This window comes from Gorilla gorilla, chromosome X (assembly GCF_029281585.2).
Source record: "Gorilla gorilla gorilla isolate KB3781 chromosome X, NHGRI_mGorGor1-v2.1_pri, whole genome shotgun sequence".
NCBI lineage: Eukaryota > Metazoa > Chordata > Mammalia > Primates > Hominidae > Gorilla > Gorilla gorilla.
Genome location: NC_073247.2, coordinates 167,978,020 through 167,995,921, shown reverse-complemented (window position 1 = coordinate 167,995,921; position 17,902 = coordinate 167,978,020).

Here is a 17,902-nt window from a genome sequence, read left to right as displayed (position 1 = left end):
TGTTTGAGTTAAAAAAAAATTGCTTAGAAGACAACTTGAATTCCATTCCAAGGAACTAGTTTTCAAAAGTTTACAACCAGATTTCAGTTTGGCAAAAGGCAACAATGCTGTTTTGAAAATAATTTCTGAAAAGAGCTTCCCCAGCAGTTCCAAATGGCAGTCCTGATACAAGGAAGTAGGGGCAATTTTGTTACCACCAGGAACATTGAATTTATTTTCAGACCTTGAAATTCTGGGAGGCCCTCGAATAATAATCAACTACAATATTTTATTTTACATAGAAATATTGTTTTAATGTTAATATAAAAGCTTGTATATGAACTAAAATTGTCAATCTGCCACTTTTAAGAAAGAAGAATCCATTATGTCCCTAATCTATAGTGAGTTGATATGTTCCATAAGCAGTTCTGGAAGGAGGCTACACTTAGAGCATAAATTGGTATAGATCGCTTTGCTCTCACAGATAGCGACACAATATTTTCTGCTGAATGGGAAAAAGTTTGAAGGCATAAATCAAGATAAAGCAATCATCTGACAAAGAATTACAAAGAGGCCCCATACCTTTTTCTTAGTGAACGCCATGTGACACATTGATTTTCCACTGAAGATAAAAGCCAAAATCATGTGTCATCAATAGAAAGCAAGCAAAACTATTTGGTTCAATATGTTATGGTACTTAACAAAAAAAAACTTGCAGAGAAAAGACAAATCTAAAATGTTGCACATGATTCAAACAAGTCTGGATCAGAAGTGACATTTCAGAGGTCACCGCTAGAGAGTCAAGGATACATTAGAGAGAAATAAACTCCTGCTTTTTTGTTTATCTACTTACATACACAGATACTGTCTGATGAAGATGATTGATATCAGGTATGGTATTTGATGGTACAGTCATTTACAAAATAATTCATCCCTTATGATCTAATGCAATTTTCTTCATATTACACGTGTATATTTAAATACTTCCTTGTGAAGTGGAGGCTAGCCAGGCTGCTGTTAGCATATCCAGTACATTTCTGCAAATTCCGAAATGGCAAATCCCACAGTTGAAATTTCAACCTCTCTAGCGTCCCTCGGCTGGAGTGCATAATCACGGCAAAAATCTGCAACACCAGAGGTGGCCGCCACAGACACAAAGTCTATGTTTCTCATTCCATTCTACCAAATCTAGTCAGCAGTCTGGGTGAGGGGACTTGGCAGTATCTATGAGCAGAAAGCATTCAAATGGCTGGTATATGTGCTTCCGGGGAAACTAAGGGAAAAAAAGAGAGAGGGAGGGAGGGAACAAGAAAGAAGAAGGAAACTCAAGGAGAGAGGAAGGGAAGGAGGCTGGCAAGAAGGGATGGAGGGAGCAAGGGAGGGAGGAATAAAGGAAGGAAGTTACACCAAGTTTCAAAACTGGCCACGGACTGAGAAGGATTAAGAGACAAACGGAATTGAAAGCATTTATGTTCATACTCGGTATTTTTCTTACCCATTCTTGCAAATTAGTAATTTAAAAATTTTCATTTCCACAAATCCACGTGTTTTCTTGTTCCTCTCTCTCCGCTCTTTTTCCTTCTTTCCTTCCTGCCTTTCTTCTTTCTTTTCAACATAGGTTATATAAATGTGTGAGAGCTATCACTAGTCTACATTAATCATCAGGATTTTCCTGTATATTTCCAATTAAGATGACCCATAATAATATTCTACTGTAATTTTGGAGGGTCCAAAATACTAGATGGCATTTAGTGTTTTGGAAATCATGACAAGTCTAACAGGACTTTAAAAAACCTATCAAGACATCTGATGTGTTTTCTTGCCCATACACTCTTTAATGAGGTCTGTTTGACCCTTTCTTCTTCCCTTCTCTAGTCATGGGTTCTTCACTCTGAAAACTAAGCTTTGCATCAGTGTTTGACGAACAGGTGACATAATAAACTGCAGTTACATTTTAAATTCAGCTCAAGATGGTAGATGAGAAATCTGAGATTGTGAAGTGAGATTTAGCATGCTGTTCAGTATGCAACAAATCTGAGTGTTGCTCACACAGGATTCATACCAACAGGCTCCTTCCAAAACCTTTCAATGCAAATTCTAGCAAATGCACACTTGGAAGAAAAATGTTCCATGAAGTTGTATATGTAAATTTATACTTTCAGCATTTATGTATATAATTTCAGGGGAAGTGGGATCAACTTAACATTATTAAACATAGTCCAATGATATTTACAACATAACTTCAGAAACATTTTATTACTAGAAGTATTTTAAAAAGGATGTACCATTTAGGATTTAAGACACACCCCACAAATGAAAAAACAAATTAGATTATAAACAACATTTTTTAAAAAAATTATGCCATCTCTTTCACTACAAAATCCTCCTGGGGGAAAAATATCTTTTCCTTCATTATTAAAGGATGTTATCAGAGCACAGTGGAATTCTTTCAGATTTAGTCAGAAGGTTCTCTGGAGTTGAGAGATCTATTGGAGAATATTTTCTTTGAAAGTCCATGTCCTTTCCCCAGGCCTACATCATATATAAACAAACATTTCAGAAAAGGGGCCATGTTAGGAAAAAGTGGGTTGAAGATTGTAAGACCTGGTTCCTGGGTGCCAAATAATTCACAAGTTGGAATAAGCTGGGTTTCTGTAACACTTCTCTATGACTGCTATTGATACTGAACTATGCCAAGGAAGTAAGTCCTACCAAGGAAAAGCAGGAGGAAAACAGGTGTAAGAAAACATTTCCTGTCCATTCCACACCACTCCACTCCATTCCACTGCATAACTCTCCAGTCCATTCCATTACACTCCATTCCACTGCACTCCAATCTGCTCCACTCCACTCCATTCCATTCCACTCCATTCTATTCCATTCCATACACTCCATTGTATTCCACTCCACTGCCTCCGATTCCATTGCATTCGACTCCATTCCATTCCCCTCCATTCCATTCCATTCCATTCCATTCCATTCCACTCCAATCCACTCCATTCCAAGACACTCCATTCCATTCCCCTGCTCTCCATTCCCCTGAATTCCATTCCCCTCCACTCCACTCCACTCGACTCCACTCCACTTCATTCCATTCTACTCCATTCCATTCCATTCCATTCCCTTCCCTTCCCTTCCATTCCATTCCACTCGATTTGATTCCATTCCATTCCATTCCACTCCACTCCATTCCAGTCCATTCCAGTCCATTGCACTGCACTCCACTCCACTCCATTCCACTCCACTCCACTCCATTCCACTCCACCCCATTTTACACCACTCCATTCCATTGCACTCTATTCCACTACATTTGATTCTACTCCATTCCTTTACATTCCACTCCACTCCGCTCCACTACACTTTTTTCCTCTCCAGTCCTCTCCAATGCACTCCACTCTACTCCAATCCACACCATTCCATTCCAGTCCACCCCACTTTATTGCAGTCCATTCCACTCCACTCCATTCCATTCCACTACACTCCACTCAGTTCCACTCCATTCCACTGCATTCTACTCCACTCCACTCCATTTCACTACACTTCATTCTATTCCACCCCATGCCACTGCACTCCACTTCATTCCACTCCACTCCACTGTACTCCACTCCACTCCACTCCATTCCATTCCACTCCATTACTTTCCCCTCTCATTCATTCCACTCTACTCCATTCCACTCCATTTCATTCCACTCCATTCCATTCCATTCCACTCCACTCCATTCCACTGCACTCCACTCCACGCCATTCCATTCCACTCCATTCCATTCCATTACACTCCACTCCAATCTATTACATTCTATTCTACTCCGTTAAGTTCCACTCCACTCCATTCCTTTCCACTCCACTCCGTTCCTCTCCACACCACTCCATTGCACTTCATTCCATTACACTCCTCTCCTCTCCACTACACTCCTATCCACTCCTTTCCATTCCACTCCACTCCATTCCATTCCACTCCAATCCGCTCCACTCCATTCCATTCCACTCCACTCCATTCCATTCCACTACATTCCATTCCTTTCCATTCCATTCCAATCCATTGCATTAAATTCCATTCCATTCCATTTCACTCCACTCCTCTCCTTTCATTGACTCCACCCAACTGCACTCCATTCCATTCCACTCCATTCCACTACACTCCATTCCATTCCACTCCACTCCACTCCATTCCATTTCACTCCCTTCCACTCCACTCCTCTCCTTTACTCTCTACTCCATTCCACTCCTCTCCAGTTCATTGCATTCGACTCCATTCCACTCCTCTCGTCTCCATTCCACTGCACTCCACACCAATCCTCTCCAATCCATTCCGTTCAATTTCACTCCATTCGATTCCACTCCACTCCTTTCCATTCAACTCCGTTCCACTCCACTCAATTCCATTCCAATCCTTTCCATTCAACTCCATTCCACTCCACTCGATTCCATTCCACACCACTCCACTCCATTCCACTCCATTACGTTCCAGTCCATTCCATTCCACTCCATTCCACTGCACTCCCATCTACTCCACTCCACTCCATTCCACTGACTTCATTCCATTCCATTCCATACACTCCATTTTATTCCACTCCACTGCCTCCGATTCCATTCCATTTGACTCCATTCCATTCCATTCGACTCCATTGCATTCCCCTCCATTCCATTCCATTCCATTCCATTCCGCTCAACTCCATTCCATTCCAATCCACTCCATTCCATTCCCCTGCTCTCCATTACCCTGAATTCCATTCCATTCCATTTCACTCCACTCCACTTAATTCCATTCTATTCCATTCCATCCCATTCCAGTCCATTACACTGCACTCCACTCGACTTCATTCCACTTCACTCCACCCCCTTACACTCCACTCCATTCGATTGCACTCCATTCCACTCCATTCGACTCCACTCCACTCGATTCTTTTCCATTTCACTCCATTCCACTCCACTACACTCTTTTCCTCTGCACTCCTCTCCATTCCACTCCACTCTTCTCCAATCCACACCATTCCATTCCATTCCAGTCCACTCCATTCCTTTCCAGTCCACTCCACTCAAATTGATTCCATTCCACTACACTACACTTGACTCCCTTCCATTCCACTCCAGTCCACTCCACTCCATTCCACTCCACTCCATTCCACTCCAATCCATTCCATTTCACTCCAATCCTTTCTATTCCACCCCACGCCACTGTTCTCCACTTTATTCTGCTCCATTCCACTCCACTGTACTCCACTCCACTCCATTCCATTCCATTCCACCCCATTCCATTCCATTCCACTCCATTCCATTCCTCTCCAATCCATTCTACTCTACTCCATTCCACTCCATTCCATTCCACTCCACTCCACTCCATTTGACTCCACTACATTCCACTCCACTGTACTCCATACCACTCCACTCCACTGTGTTCCACTCCACTCTATTCCATTCCGCTCCAATCCATTCCACTCCATTCCTCTCTGTTCCATGCAACTCCACTCCATTCCACCCAGTTCCATTCCACTCCACTCCTCTCCATTCCACTCCACTCCTCTCCATTCCACTCCAGTCCATTCCATTCCACTCAACTCCATTTTATTCCACTCCACTGCTGCCCACTCCATTTCATTTGACTCCATTCCATTCCCCTCCATTCCATTCCATTAAATTTTATTCCATTCCATTCCATTCCACTCCACTACTCTCCGTTCCAATCCACTCCATTCCACTCAAGTTCATTCCATTCCCTTCCATTCCACTCCATTGCATTCCAATCCACTCCGTTCCATTCCCCTGCTCTCCATTCCACTCAATTCCATTAAACTCCACTCCACTCCACTTCATTCCATTCTATTCCATTCCATTCCATTCCTCTCCATTCCAATCCATTCCATTCCATTCCATTCCATTCCATTCCACTCCTCTCAAATCCATTCCATTCCACATCAATCTACTCCACTCCATTCCATTCACTTCCGCTCCACTCCACTCCAATCCACTCTACTCGACTCCTCTCCATTCCACTCCTCCATTCCACTCTATTCCTTTCCATTCCACTCAACTCCATTCCATTCCAATCCACGCCACTCTCTTCCACTCCAGTCCATTCCATTCCTCTCCATTCCATTCCACTCCACTCCATTCCATTCCACTGCATTCCATTCCACTCCACCCCATTCCCTTCCACTCCACTCCTCCCACTACATTCCACTCCATTCCATTCCATTTCACTCCACTCCACTCAATTCCACTCCATTCTATTCCATTCCACTCCATTGCATTCCAGTCCTCTCCATTGCACTACAGTTCCTTCCACTCCACTCCACACCCCTCCATTCCACTCCACCCACTGCATTCCACTCCACTCGACTCCACCTCTCTCCACTCTACAACATTCTATTCCTTTCCACTACACTCCCCTCGATTCCACTCCACTCCACTCCATTCTATTCCACTCCATTCCATTCCACTCCACTCCACTCCTTTCTATTCCACTCCGCTCCATTCCATTCCACTCCATTCTATTCCATTGCATTTCATACCATTCCATACCATTCCTTTCCTTTTAATTCCACTGCACTCCACTGCACTCCTTTCTAAACCACTCCATTCCACTCCACTACTTTCGAATCCATTCCATTCCACTCCATCCCATTCCACTAAACTCCATTCCACTCTATTCCTCACCATTCCATTCCACTCCACTCAACTTCACTCCTATCCACTCCATTCCATTCCATCCCACTCCACTCCACACCACTCCTCTCCATTCCATTCCATTCCATTCTATTCCACTCCACTCCACTCCTTTCCACTCCACTATATTCCACTCCACTCCACTCGACTCCCCTCCACTCCATTCCACTACACTCCACTTCACTCCAGTCTTCTCCATTGAATTCCGTTCCATTCCACTCCAGTCCATTCCATTCCACACCACTTCATTCCATTACAATCCATTCGATTCCTTTCAATGCCACTCCAATCCATTCCACTCCACTCCACTCCATTCCAGTTCACCGCATTCCAATCCTCTCCACTGTACTCCACTCCATTCCACTCAATTCCATTCCTCTCCATGGCATTCCATTCCTCTCCGTTCCATTCCATGCCACACATTTCAGTTCGATTCCATTCCTCTCCATTCCATTAAATTCCATTCCATTCCATTCCACTCCACTTCACTCCATTCAACTCCAATGCATTCCATTGCACTCCACTCAACTCCATTCAATTCCATTCCATTCGACCCCACTCCATTCCTATCCACTCCACTCCACACCATTCCATTCCATTAAAGTCCAGTCGATTCCATTCCATTACCCAACACTCCATTCCACTACTCTCCATTCCACTCTACTCCACTGTACTCCACTCCACTCCAATCCGCTCCACTCAATGCCATTCCACTCTATTCCACTCCAATCCACTCGTCTCCAGTCCACTCCATTCTATTCCTCTCCACTCCATTCTACTCCACTCCACTCCATTCCACTCCACTCACTCCATTCCACTCCACTTCAATCCATTCCATTCCATTTCACTCCATTCCCATCCAATCCATTCCACTCCACTCCATTCCACTCCACTCCACTCGATTCCACTCCAGTCCATTCCACTGCACTCCATTCCATGAAATTCCATTTCACTCCATTGCATTCCATATCACTCCATTCCATTCCACTCAATTCCATTCCCTTCAATTCCACTCCACTTGTTTCCCCTCCTTTCCACTCCATTCCACTCCACTCCACTCCATCCCTATCCACTCCTCTCCACTCCATTGCATACCACTCCACTCCTTACCACTCCTGTCTTCTCCATTCCACTCCGCTCCCCTCCTTTCCTTTCCAATCCTCTCCAGTCAATTCCATTCCACCCCACTCCATTCCTTTCCACTCCACTCCACTCTATTCCACTGTATTAAACTCCACTCCATTCCATTCCAGTCCATTCCACTAAACTCCACTCTATTCCACTCCACTCCATTCCATTCCACTCCACTCTACTCCACTCCATTCCGCTCGTCTCCACTCCACTCTACTCCTTACCACTCCATTCCACTCAACTCCACTCCATTACATTCCACTTCATTCCATTCCAATCCACTCCATTCCTCTGGACTCCACTCCATTAGACTCCACTCCATTCTGCTCCCGTCCACTCCATTCCACTCCACTACATTCCATTCCTCTCCACTCCATTCCATTCCATTCCCTTCCTTTCCATTCCATGCCACTCCTTTCCGTTACACCCCACTCCACTCCACTCCACTCCACTCCACTCCAGTGGAGTCAGAATGACAGTTTGGGTGAAGCAGTATGTCCATGTAAAACCACTTTTCCAAACCTTGCAAATCCACAGTGGTGAAATGTGATGCAGTTATGGTCAATGATACTAAGCATAATATTTTTGGTGGGGCATCTGGTAAGAACCTTAAAAGAAAGGGAAAAAGTAGTTAAGAGGCATTGTCCATTAGCCTTTGCCTTTCTGCTTTCTTCTGCATGAAGCATGGTCAAAATGTTGGAGTCAATGCAGCCATCTTGCAAACATTCAGCAAAAGCACAGTCTAGGAATGTATTTAAAAAAAGACTAGAAATTGCCTCATACTTGATATCATTGTGAAGCTATTATAGCATTCCTTGATTTTATGTTATATAAGAATAATAAACCCCTAATTTATAAAAGGCAACATTTTTCATGTTTTATGTTTCAGCCTATTGTACTTGTGAATAGATTATGTGTTATAGATCAAATGTGATTTAGAAATATAGCCCTTTCTCCAATCTATCACTGATGGGCATTTAGGTTGATTCTGTCTTTTATATTGGGAATAGTGCTGCAATGAACATACGCGTGCATAGAGGATCAGGAAAGATAAACAATGGGTACTAGGCTTAATACCTGGGTGATGAGATAATCTGAACAAACCCCCATGACACAAGTTTAGCTATGTAACAAACCTGTACATGTACCCCTGAACTTAAAAAAAGAAATATGGTCTTTTCTTAAAGTTATAAAAGTGTTGTTTTCTTTCTTCGTTTTCATTTTCTTTAGTGTCTTCAGTTAACTATGAGGGGCTATCAATTATTTTAGGGCACCTTTATATGAAAGGTTATGATATATTATTAAGTGAAGAAATGTAACTTAATAACTTTAGAAAGAGTATCATTTCAATTTTGAGAACAAACTAAAACCAAAAATTAGATATCTAGAATCTATTCTGTGCATATTTCTTGAGGTAACAGATCTGACGTTTTATTTTCTTGTGTGTTAAACTTCATCAACTATTTCTGTTTTTATGACTACTTTGTCTCTAGCTCCTTGACCAGAATAGGTAGAAGTAGGTACTCAATAAATACTTGTTGAAAGAATAAAAACATGAATGTATCATTATTATCTACACACACACACACATAATACTCTATATTAGGGTGTAAACAATACTTTGGGGGAAGTTACTCAATTTCTTTTAGCTTGCCTGTCTTTTCATATTTTTTAAAATTGAACGAGGTTTATTTCTGCCAGAATAAAATAAATAAAAGAAACTTCATCATTAATGATAAATTAGAAGAAACTGGAAAAATTAGGTTATTCTTTATTCCATGCATTATTGATCTTATAAGAGAAGATTATAATAGTCACCCGCTTTCAGTTTCAGCACTTTAATTTCCTTCATCCTTTTACCAAAATTAATTTTAGATTGATTAAGAGTTAAATGTAAATAATAAAGCAGTTGAAGAGCCAAAAGATAAATGAGAAGATTTTAGAATAAAATAATTTTGTAAGATTTCTGGGTGTAACATTAATATAAAAATTAAACACTTTCTTTAATAAAAATCTAGAAAAGGTGGCGGGTAATAGTGGACTGTACATGCACTGAAGTCTTATCTTTCACTCGAGTATTCTAGAAATGACAATGAAAACATAAAAACAGGCTGGGCACAGTGGCTTATGCCTGTAATCCTAGCACTTTTGTTGGCCAAGGCAGGAGGATTGCTTGAGGCCAAGAGTTCAAGATCCACCTGGCCAACATAGCGAGAACCTGTCTCTTTTTATAAAAAACAAACAGAAAAAAACATAAATACAAGTAAATTAATATAAAACCATGCTTAAACATATTTGATAGGAATATCATTGAAGCAGAGAATGTTTTTGAAAACATAACATTGATGAGATCAGATTGAAAAGATATTCTGAAACCTAGGAGGATTATGACAGAGTGCAACTGCAGGAAGTGGAGAAGGTGCTCTAGCCACAGAGATGACACATGTTTGGAGGAGGAGATGCTGTGGGACCAACAATAGGAAATTAACTGGAATACTGAAGTAGAATGCTGCAGTTTGAAATGAGCATATCAAGCCCTCTCCATGAGACACTGCAACAGAGAAGGGGAAAGTAGCGTCTGTCTCCAAAAAGCAGCAGTGGTGGAGCTTGGATGGCTGACATGCCCAGAACAGGTCCCAAGTAACATCACTAAGCAGCCTTTATCTCTAACTTCCTCTTACTAAAAATAGTGCAGAATATAAGAGAACAATAGCTCCCACTCTCTCCCTCATTAATTAGGCATGTAATTAATATATTCCAAAGGATAAGAGGATACTACATCCATGAAATAAACCAGGTGCTCATGAAAAGGACCAGTATTGAGATATTAGTGATTAAAAACTTAACTGTTAAAGTATAAACTTTAATATGTATGTTAATTTTGTAATAAAGCCAGCTAGAGAGTAACTTATTAGGAAAAGCTGGATGGAAAAAATGCAGATTAAAAAGGAGGAAATAGAATAGAAAGTATGAAAAAATGTTAAGAAGTGTGAGGAACAGATCAAGAACTTTCTAAATCAATTAAATAGGAGAGTGAAGAGGGGAAAATGATAGAATGGAGTGGAAGAAATCCTTAAACAAGAAAGAAAAATTTACAGAAATAAAAAAAATGAGTTATCAAATTGAACCTGTCCACTAAGAGTGTGATAGGAAAAACAAAAACAAAGCAAATAAAATTGACTTCCAGATCCACTAAGATGAAATAGGGTATTTTTCCTAAGTCCTCCCTTTTACCTCTCAAAAATCCTGAACATAATACAATAAACAAGCATAGGAATACTCTGAAATGTGGAAAGAATACAGTGGACTACTTATAGTCCTCAAGACTTAAGGAACTCCGTGGGTCTCAGTTCTCTGGGTTTCCTTATTGTCTTGCATATATCCAGGACAGGTGCTACAAATATTCCAATGCAGAACAGAAAAGAAGCATCCTTCTGTGTCTGTTACCCCATGCAACAATATCAAAATTTGAAATTATCCCAGTCCAGGGGGAGGGGATAGAGAGGGTTGGGCATAAGAAGTATTTGAAAAGAATGTCAGCTGAAGTAGTCCCAAATGTGGCAAAAGACAAAAACCTACAGATTCAAGAAGATGATCAAATCCAAATAGGAAAATCCAAATAAATGTATGCCAAGACACAACCTAATAAACTACTGAAACCTAAAGACAAAGAAAAAAATTTTAAAGCAAGCAGAGGGAAACAACACATTACTTATAGGGGAATGCCAACTTAAATGACAGTGGATTTTGCCTCTGAAACCATATAGACCAAAACTATTGTGGCACAACATTTATCAAGTTATTAGAGATATGACAAACCCACAGCCAACATCATACTGAATGGGCAAAAGATGAAGCATTCCCCTTGAAAACCAGCACAAGAAAAGGATGTCCTCATTCACCACTTTTATTCAACATAGTATTGGAAGTTCTGGCCAGGGCAATCAGGCAAGAGAAAAAAATAAAGTGCACCCAAATGAGAAGAGAGGAAGTCAAACTATCCCTGTTTGCAGATCACATGATCCTATATCTAGAAAACCCCATAGTCTCAGCTCAAAAGCTTCTTAAGCTGATAAACAACTTCAGCAAAGTCTCAGGATACAAAATCAAAGTGTGAAAATCACTAGCATTCCTATACACCAACAGTCAAGCCAAGAGCCAAATCAGGAATTCTCATTCACAATTGCCACAGAAAGAATAAAATACCTAGGCATACAGCTAACTAGGGAGGTGAAAGATCTCTACAGGGAGAACTGCAAACCACTGCTCAAAAAAATCAGAGATGACAAAGACCAATGGAAAAACATTCCATGCTCATGAATTCTTCCTAGAATGGATTGATTCTTCCTAGAATCAATGTCATTAAAATGGCCATACTGCCCAAAGCAATTTATAGATTCAATGCTATTCCTATTAAACTACCATTGACATTCTTCACAGAACTAGAAAAAAACTATTTTAAAATTCATATGGAACCAAAAAAGAGCCCGAATAGCCAAGGCAATCCTAAGCAGAAAGAACAATGCTGGAGGCACTATGCTACCCAACTTAAAACTATATTATAGGGCTACAGTAACCAAAACAGTATGGTAACGGTACAAAAACAGATGCATAGACCAATGGAACAGAATAGAGAACTCAGAAATCAGACCACACACCTACAACTATCTAATCTTCAATGAAGGTGACCAAAAAGAAGCAATGGAGAAAAGATTCCCTATTCAATAAATGGTGCTGGGATAACTGGCCAGCCGTATGCAGTATATTGAAACTGGATCCCTTCCAGTTTAATGTACAAATATTAACTCAAGATGGATTAAAAGACTTAAATGTAAAACCAAAAAATATAAAAACCCTGGAAGACAACCTAGGCAATAGCATTCAGTACATAGGCATGGGCAAAGGATTCATAATGAAAACACCAAAAGCAATTGCAACAAAAGCAAAACTGGACAAATGGGATCTAATTAAACTGAAAAGCTAAACTAAACTAATTAAGCTAAAGTAAAAAGCTTCTGCACAGCAAAGGAAACTATCAACAGAGTAAACTGACAACCTATAGAATGGGAGTAAACTTTTGCAAACTATGCATCCAACAAAGGTCTAATATTCAGCATCTATAAGGAACTTAAACTAATTTACAAGAAAAAAAACCCATAAAAAAGTGGGCAAAATACATGAACAGACACTTTTCAAAAGAAGACATACACGTGACCAACAATCATATGAAAAAACCTCAACATCACTGATCATTAGAGAAATGAAAATCAAAACCACAACGAGATACCACCTAACACCAGTCAGAATGGTTATTATTGGTTGGTGGGAGTGTAAATTCCTTCAACCATTGTGGAAGACAGTGTGGTGATTCCTCAAAGACCTAAATACAGAAATACCATTTGACTCAGCAATCCTATCACTGGGTATATAACCAAAGGAATATAAATCATTCTATTGTAAAGATACATGCATGCATATGTTCATTGCAGCATTATTCACAAAAGCAAACACATGGAATCAATCTAAATGCTCATCAATCATAGACTGGATAAAGAAAATGTGTTACATATACACCATGGAAAGCTATGCAGCCATTAAAAAGAACAAGATCATGTCCTTTGCAGGGACATGGATGGAGCCGGAAGCCATTATTCTTACCAAGCCAACACAGGAACAGAAAACGAAATACTGCATGTTCTCATTTATAAGTGGCAGCTAAGTGATGAGAAAACTTGGACACATAGCAGGAAACAACAAACACTGGGGCCTTTCGGAGGATGGAAGGTGGGAAAAGGGAGAGAATCAGGAAAAATAACTCATGGGTACTAGGCTTAGTACCTGGGTGATGAAATAATCTGTACAACAAACCCCCATGACACAAGTTTACCTATGTAACAAGCCTGCACTTGTACCACTGAACTTAAAATAAAAGGTTTAAAAAAAAGGAAAGCTTAACTGTAAATTCTATATCTGGTGACAGAATCTTTCAGGAATGAAGGAAAAATAAAGACATTCTTATACAAAGTAAAATGAAGAATTTTTTGCCAACAAATCTATCATTAAAGAATGGGTAAATAAAGTTCTCTCATAAGACAGCTAATAATAAAGACAAAGGTGTCTACACCTTCAGACAGAAGATCAGTATAGGGAAAAATAAAATTACTACAATATACTATACTTCCTATGAGTTTCTTACATAACATTTGATGGCTGAGGCAAAAATTATAATACCAAGTAATGAGGTGTTCAATGTGTGTACAGGAAATATTTAAAATAAAGGTACCTTAAAGGTGGAGAGATAAGAGACATAATTGTAGAAAAGTTCTACAGTTCACTTGAAGTGCTGAAATGTCTATGTCAGTAGACGATGATAAGTACCTTATAATACCTAGAGCTAACACTAAAAAGAACTATACAAAGTGATATACTCAAAATCAATGGAAATAAATCTAGCCTAAGTCTAGACAAATAATAAATTGGCAGGTTTAAGCCCTGAAAAAACAATAATTACCTCAGATGTGTATGACCAAAATTCACCAATTTTAAGAAAGATACTGAAATAAATGAAAAAAACATGGTTCAAAAACATATTATCTACAAAAACTCATTTCAAATACAATGACTTAGGTAAATTAAAAGGATAAAAAAATAAAAGTAACAGGATGAAAAAAGATACATGCAAACTTTATACAAAAATCAGGAGTGGCTATATTAATACAAGATAAATAAATTTTGGAGCAAAGAGCATGATTAGAGGCACAGAAGGACTCACATAATGATTTTAAAAAGTTAATCCACCAGGAAGACATAATAATCATAAATGAGTATTACCAAAAATTATAGCCGCAAAAAACACAGAAGAAAAATGTCCAGAATTGAGGCCGGGAATGGTGGCTCATGCTTATAATCCCAGCACTTTGGGAAGCCGAGGCAGGTGGATCACCTGAGGTCAGGAGTTCGAGACCAGCATGGCCAACATGGTAAAACCCCATCTCTACTAAAAATACAAAAAATTAGCCAGGCGTGGTAGCACGTGCCTGTAGTCCCAGCTACTCGGGAGGCTGAAGCAGGAGAATTGCTTGAACCCGTGGGGCAGAGGTTGCAGTGAGCTGAGATCAGGCCACTGCACTACAACCTGAGTGACAAAGTAAGACTCCATCTCAAAACAAAAATCACAAGATAAAAATGTCCAGAATTGAAAGTAGAAATAGAAAAAATCCACAATTATACTTAGGATTTTAACATCCAACTCTCAACAGTTGATAGAAGTAGTACACAGCAAGAATACAGAAAAACTGAACAACGCTATAAACAGGAATTCTCCAAACTCTTGGGAAATCATAAAACACACTTCTACATAATCCATGGGACAAACAGGAGGTCTCAAAGAAAGTAAAAATACGTTTGAACCGAATAAAAAATAAAATAGACTCTACCAAAGTATGTGGGCTACAGCTAAAGAGGTAATTAGAAGAAAATTTATAGCACTAAACACTTATAATAAAAAAGAAATATTCCAATAATCTAAGATCCTATCTCAAAACTAGAAAAAAAGAGCAAAATAACCCAAAGCAAGCAGAAGAAATAAAATAATAAATATAAGAGTGAAACAAATAAAATGAAGAACAAGAAAACAAGAAAAACATAAAAAGCTGGTTCTTTAGAAATCAATGATATTGAAAAATTCTCAATTCACCAATATCAGCAATGAAACAGTGACTATCACTACAGACCCTGGAACCATTGAAACTCTACACATTCTCTGCTGCTATCCTCAGTTCCCTGGCTTCACTACAAATACTTGTACCTCACATATCATTACCAATGCAGCAGTCAGAATGCCAGCACCCCAGGCATCAGTGCTATTACTTCTCTGGAATACAGAGCCTTATCCCTTCCATGTGTGTCCATGCTTCAAGCCTCAGCTCTGAAGTTACTCCACAAGCACCACTTATTAGACAATGATGTCACTGCTACCATGAGCTAGACCAATGCCATGAGAGAACCCCTCAGGGACAATTTCCTGGTGGGAGTGAAAGAGATCAGGAGCAGCCATTACCACTGAAGGCTCAAAACAGCTCTTGTTGCCACCGCAGATATGCACAGTATTGACTGCTAAGGGCACTTGCAATTATCATCAACACTGAACTCAGCTGACATAGTTGCACCATCACTGTTGTCAGAATTGTAGCACCTCACCCAGCAAGTAACCTCACACCCACAAAGGAAGGACTTTCCAAAGCAAATCCAGCCTATAAAATCTGCAAGGGGTGATTATTTCATTAAATGCTCAAATATCACATAAGGAAACAAGAAACATAAAAAAACAAGGAGACATATCACCATCAAAAGATTACAATAATTTACCAGTAGCTGACCACAAAGAAATGGAGATATATGAACTGCATGACAAAGAAACCGAGTGACTTCAAGAAAATACAAACAATGCAATAAAAATCAGGAAAATAATAATCAAATAAAATTAGAAATTCAACAGAGACATTGAAGCCATAAAAGAAGAAATATTTGAGCTGAAGGGTACAATGAATGAAATGGAAAATGCAATACAGAGTATCAACAGCAGACTTATTTAAACAGAAGAAAGAATCTGTGAACTTATAGTTTAATTAAAAATATACAGAGGGGAAAAATGAAAAGGAATGAAGAAAGCTTATGGAATTTGTGGGACAGCATCAAAAAGCAAATACTCAAATTATAAGATTCAAGAAAGAGAAGACAGATAAAGGAGAAGAAAACTTATTTTAAAAAATAATAGCAGAAGATTTTCCAAATCTGGGGAAAGATATAAATATTCAGGTACAATAAGATCCAAGGTCTCCATTCAGATTCAATCAAACTACGCTGACATAATCAAACGGTCAAAAATCAAAGGGGGAAGAGAAATCAAAGACAAAAGTTTCCTGAAAACAGCAAGAAGAAAGAAGCATATCAAATATCAAATATAAGGGGATTTAAATAAGGTTATTACTAGATTTCTCAGCAGAAACCTTGCAGACCAAGAAAAAGTAGCATTTTTTTTATTCAAAGTGCTGAAAGAAAAAAAAAAAACTACCAATCAAGAATACATTGCCTGGCAAAGCTATACTTCAGAAATGAAGGAGAATAAGGATTTTCTCAGAAAAAAAAAAAGCAGAGGAAGTTCATCACCACTAGACCTGCCTTACAAGAAATGGTAAGCTGAAAGAACAGGATGCTAATTATTAACATGAAAACATAGGAAAGTATAAAACTCATTGGTAAGAGTAAGTACATAGCCAAATTCAAAATATTCTAATACTGAAATGGTGGTATGCAAATCACATTTACTTAGTATGAAGGCTAAAAAATAAAACTATTAAAAATAATTATAGTTACAATAATTTGTTAAGGAATACACAATATAAACAGATGCAAATTGTGACATCAGAAACATAAAAAATGGGGGTGGAATAAGAGTATAGAGTCTTTAACGTGGTCAGAATTAAGTTGCTATCAGTTTAAAATAGCCTGTTATAAGTGTATTTTATATAAGCCTCATAGTAACCACAAGCAAAATCTATACCAAATACAGAAAAGATCTTTTTAAAAAAGGTTTTGGGCCAGGCGTGGTGGCTTATGCCTGAAATCCCAGCACTTTGGGAGGCCAAGGCAGGCGGATCACCTGAGGTCAGGAGTCCAAGACCAGTCTGGCCAACATGGTGAAACCCCCTCTCTACCAAAAAATACAAAAATTAGCTGGGCACGGTGGCAGGTGCCTGTATTCCCAGCTATTTGGGAGGCTGAGGCAGGAGAATCGCTTGAACCCAGGAGGTGGAGGTTGCAGTGAGCTGAGATTGCGCCATTGCACTCCAGCCTGGGCGACAAGAGTGAAACTGCATCTCAAAAAAAAAAAAAAAGGCTTTAAATTATGCCCTATGGATATCATCAAACTACAAAGGAAGGTAGCAAAATAGCAAGAAAGGAATGAAAGATCTACAAAACAACTAGAAAACAATTAACAATGCAGCAGTAGTCCTAATCTATCAATAATTACATTGAATGTAAATGGATTAAATTATCCAATAAAATCACATAGAGTGGCTAAATGAATTTTTTTTAAAGACCCAACTATATATCTCCTACAAGAGAC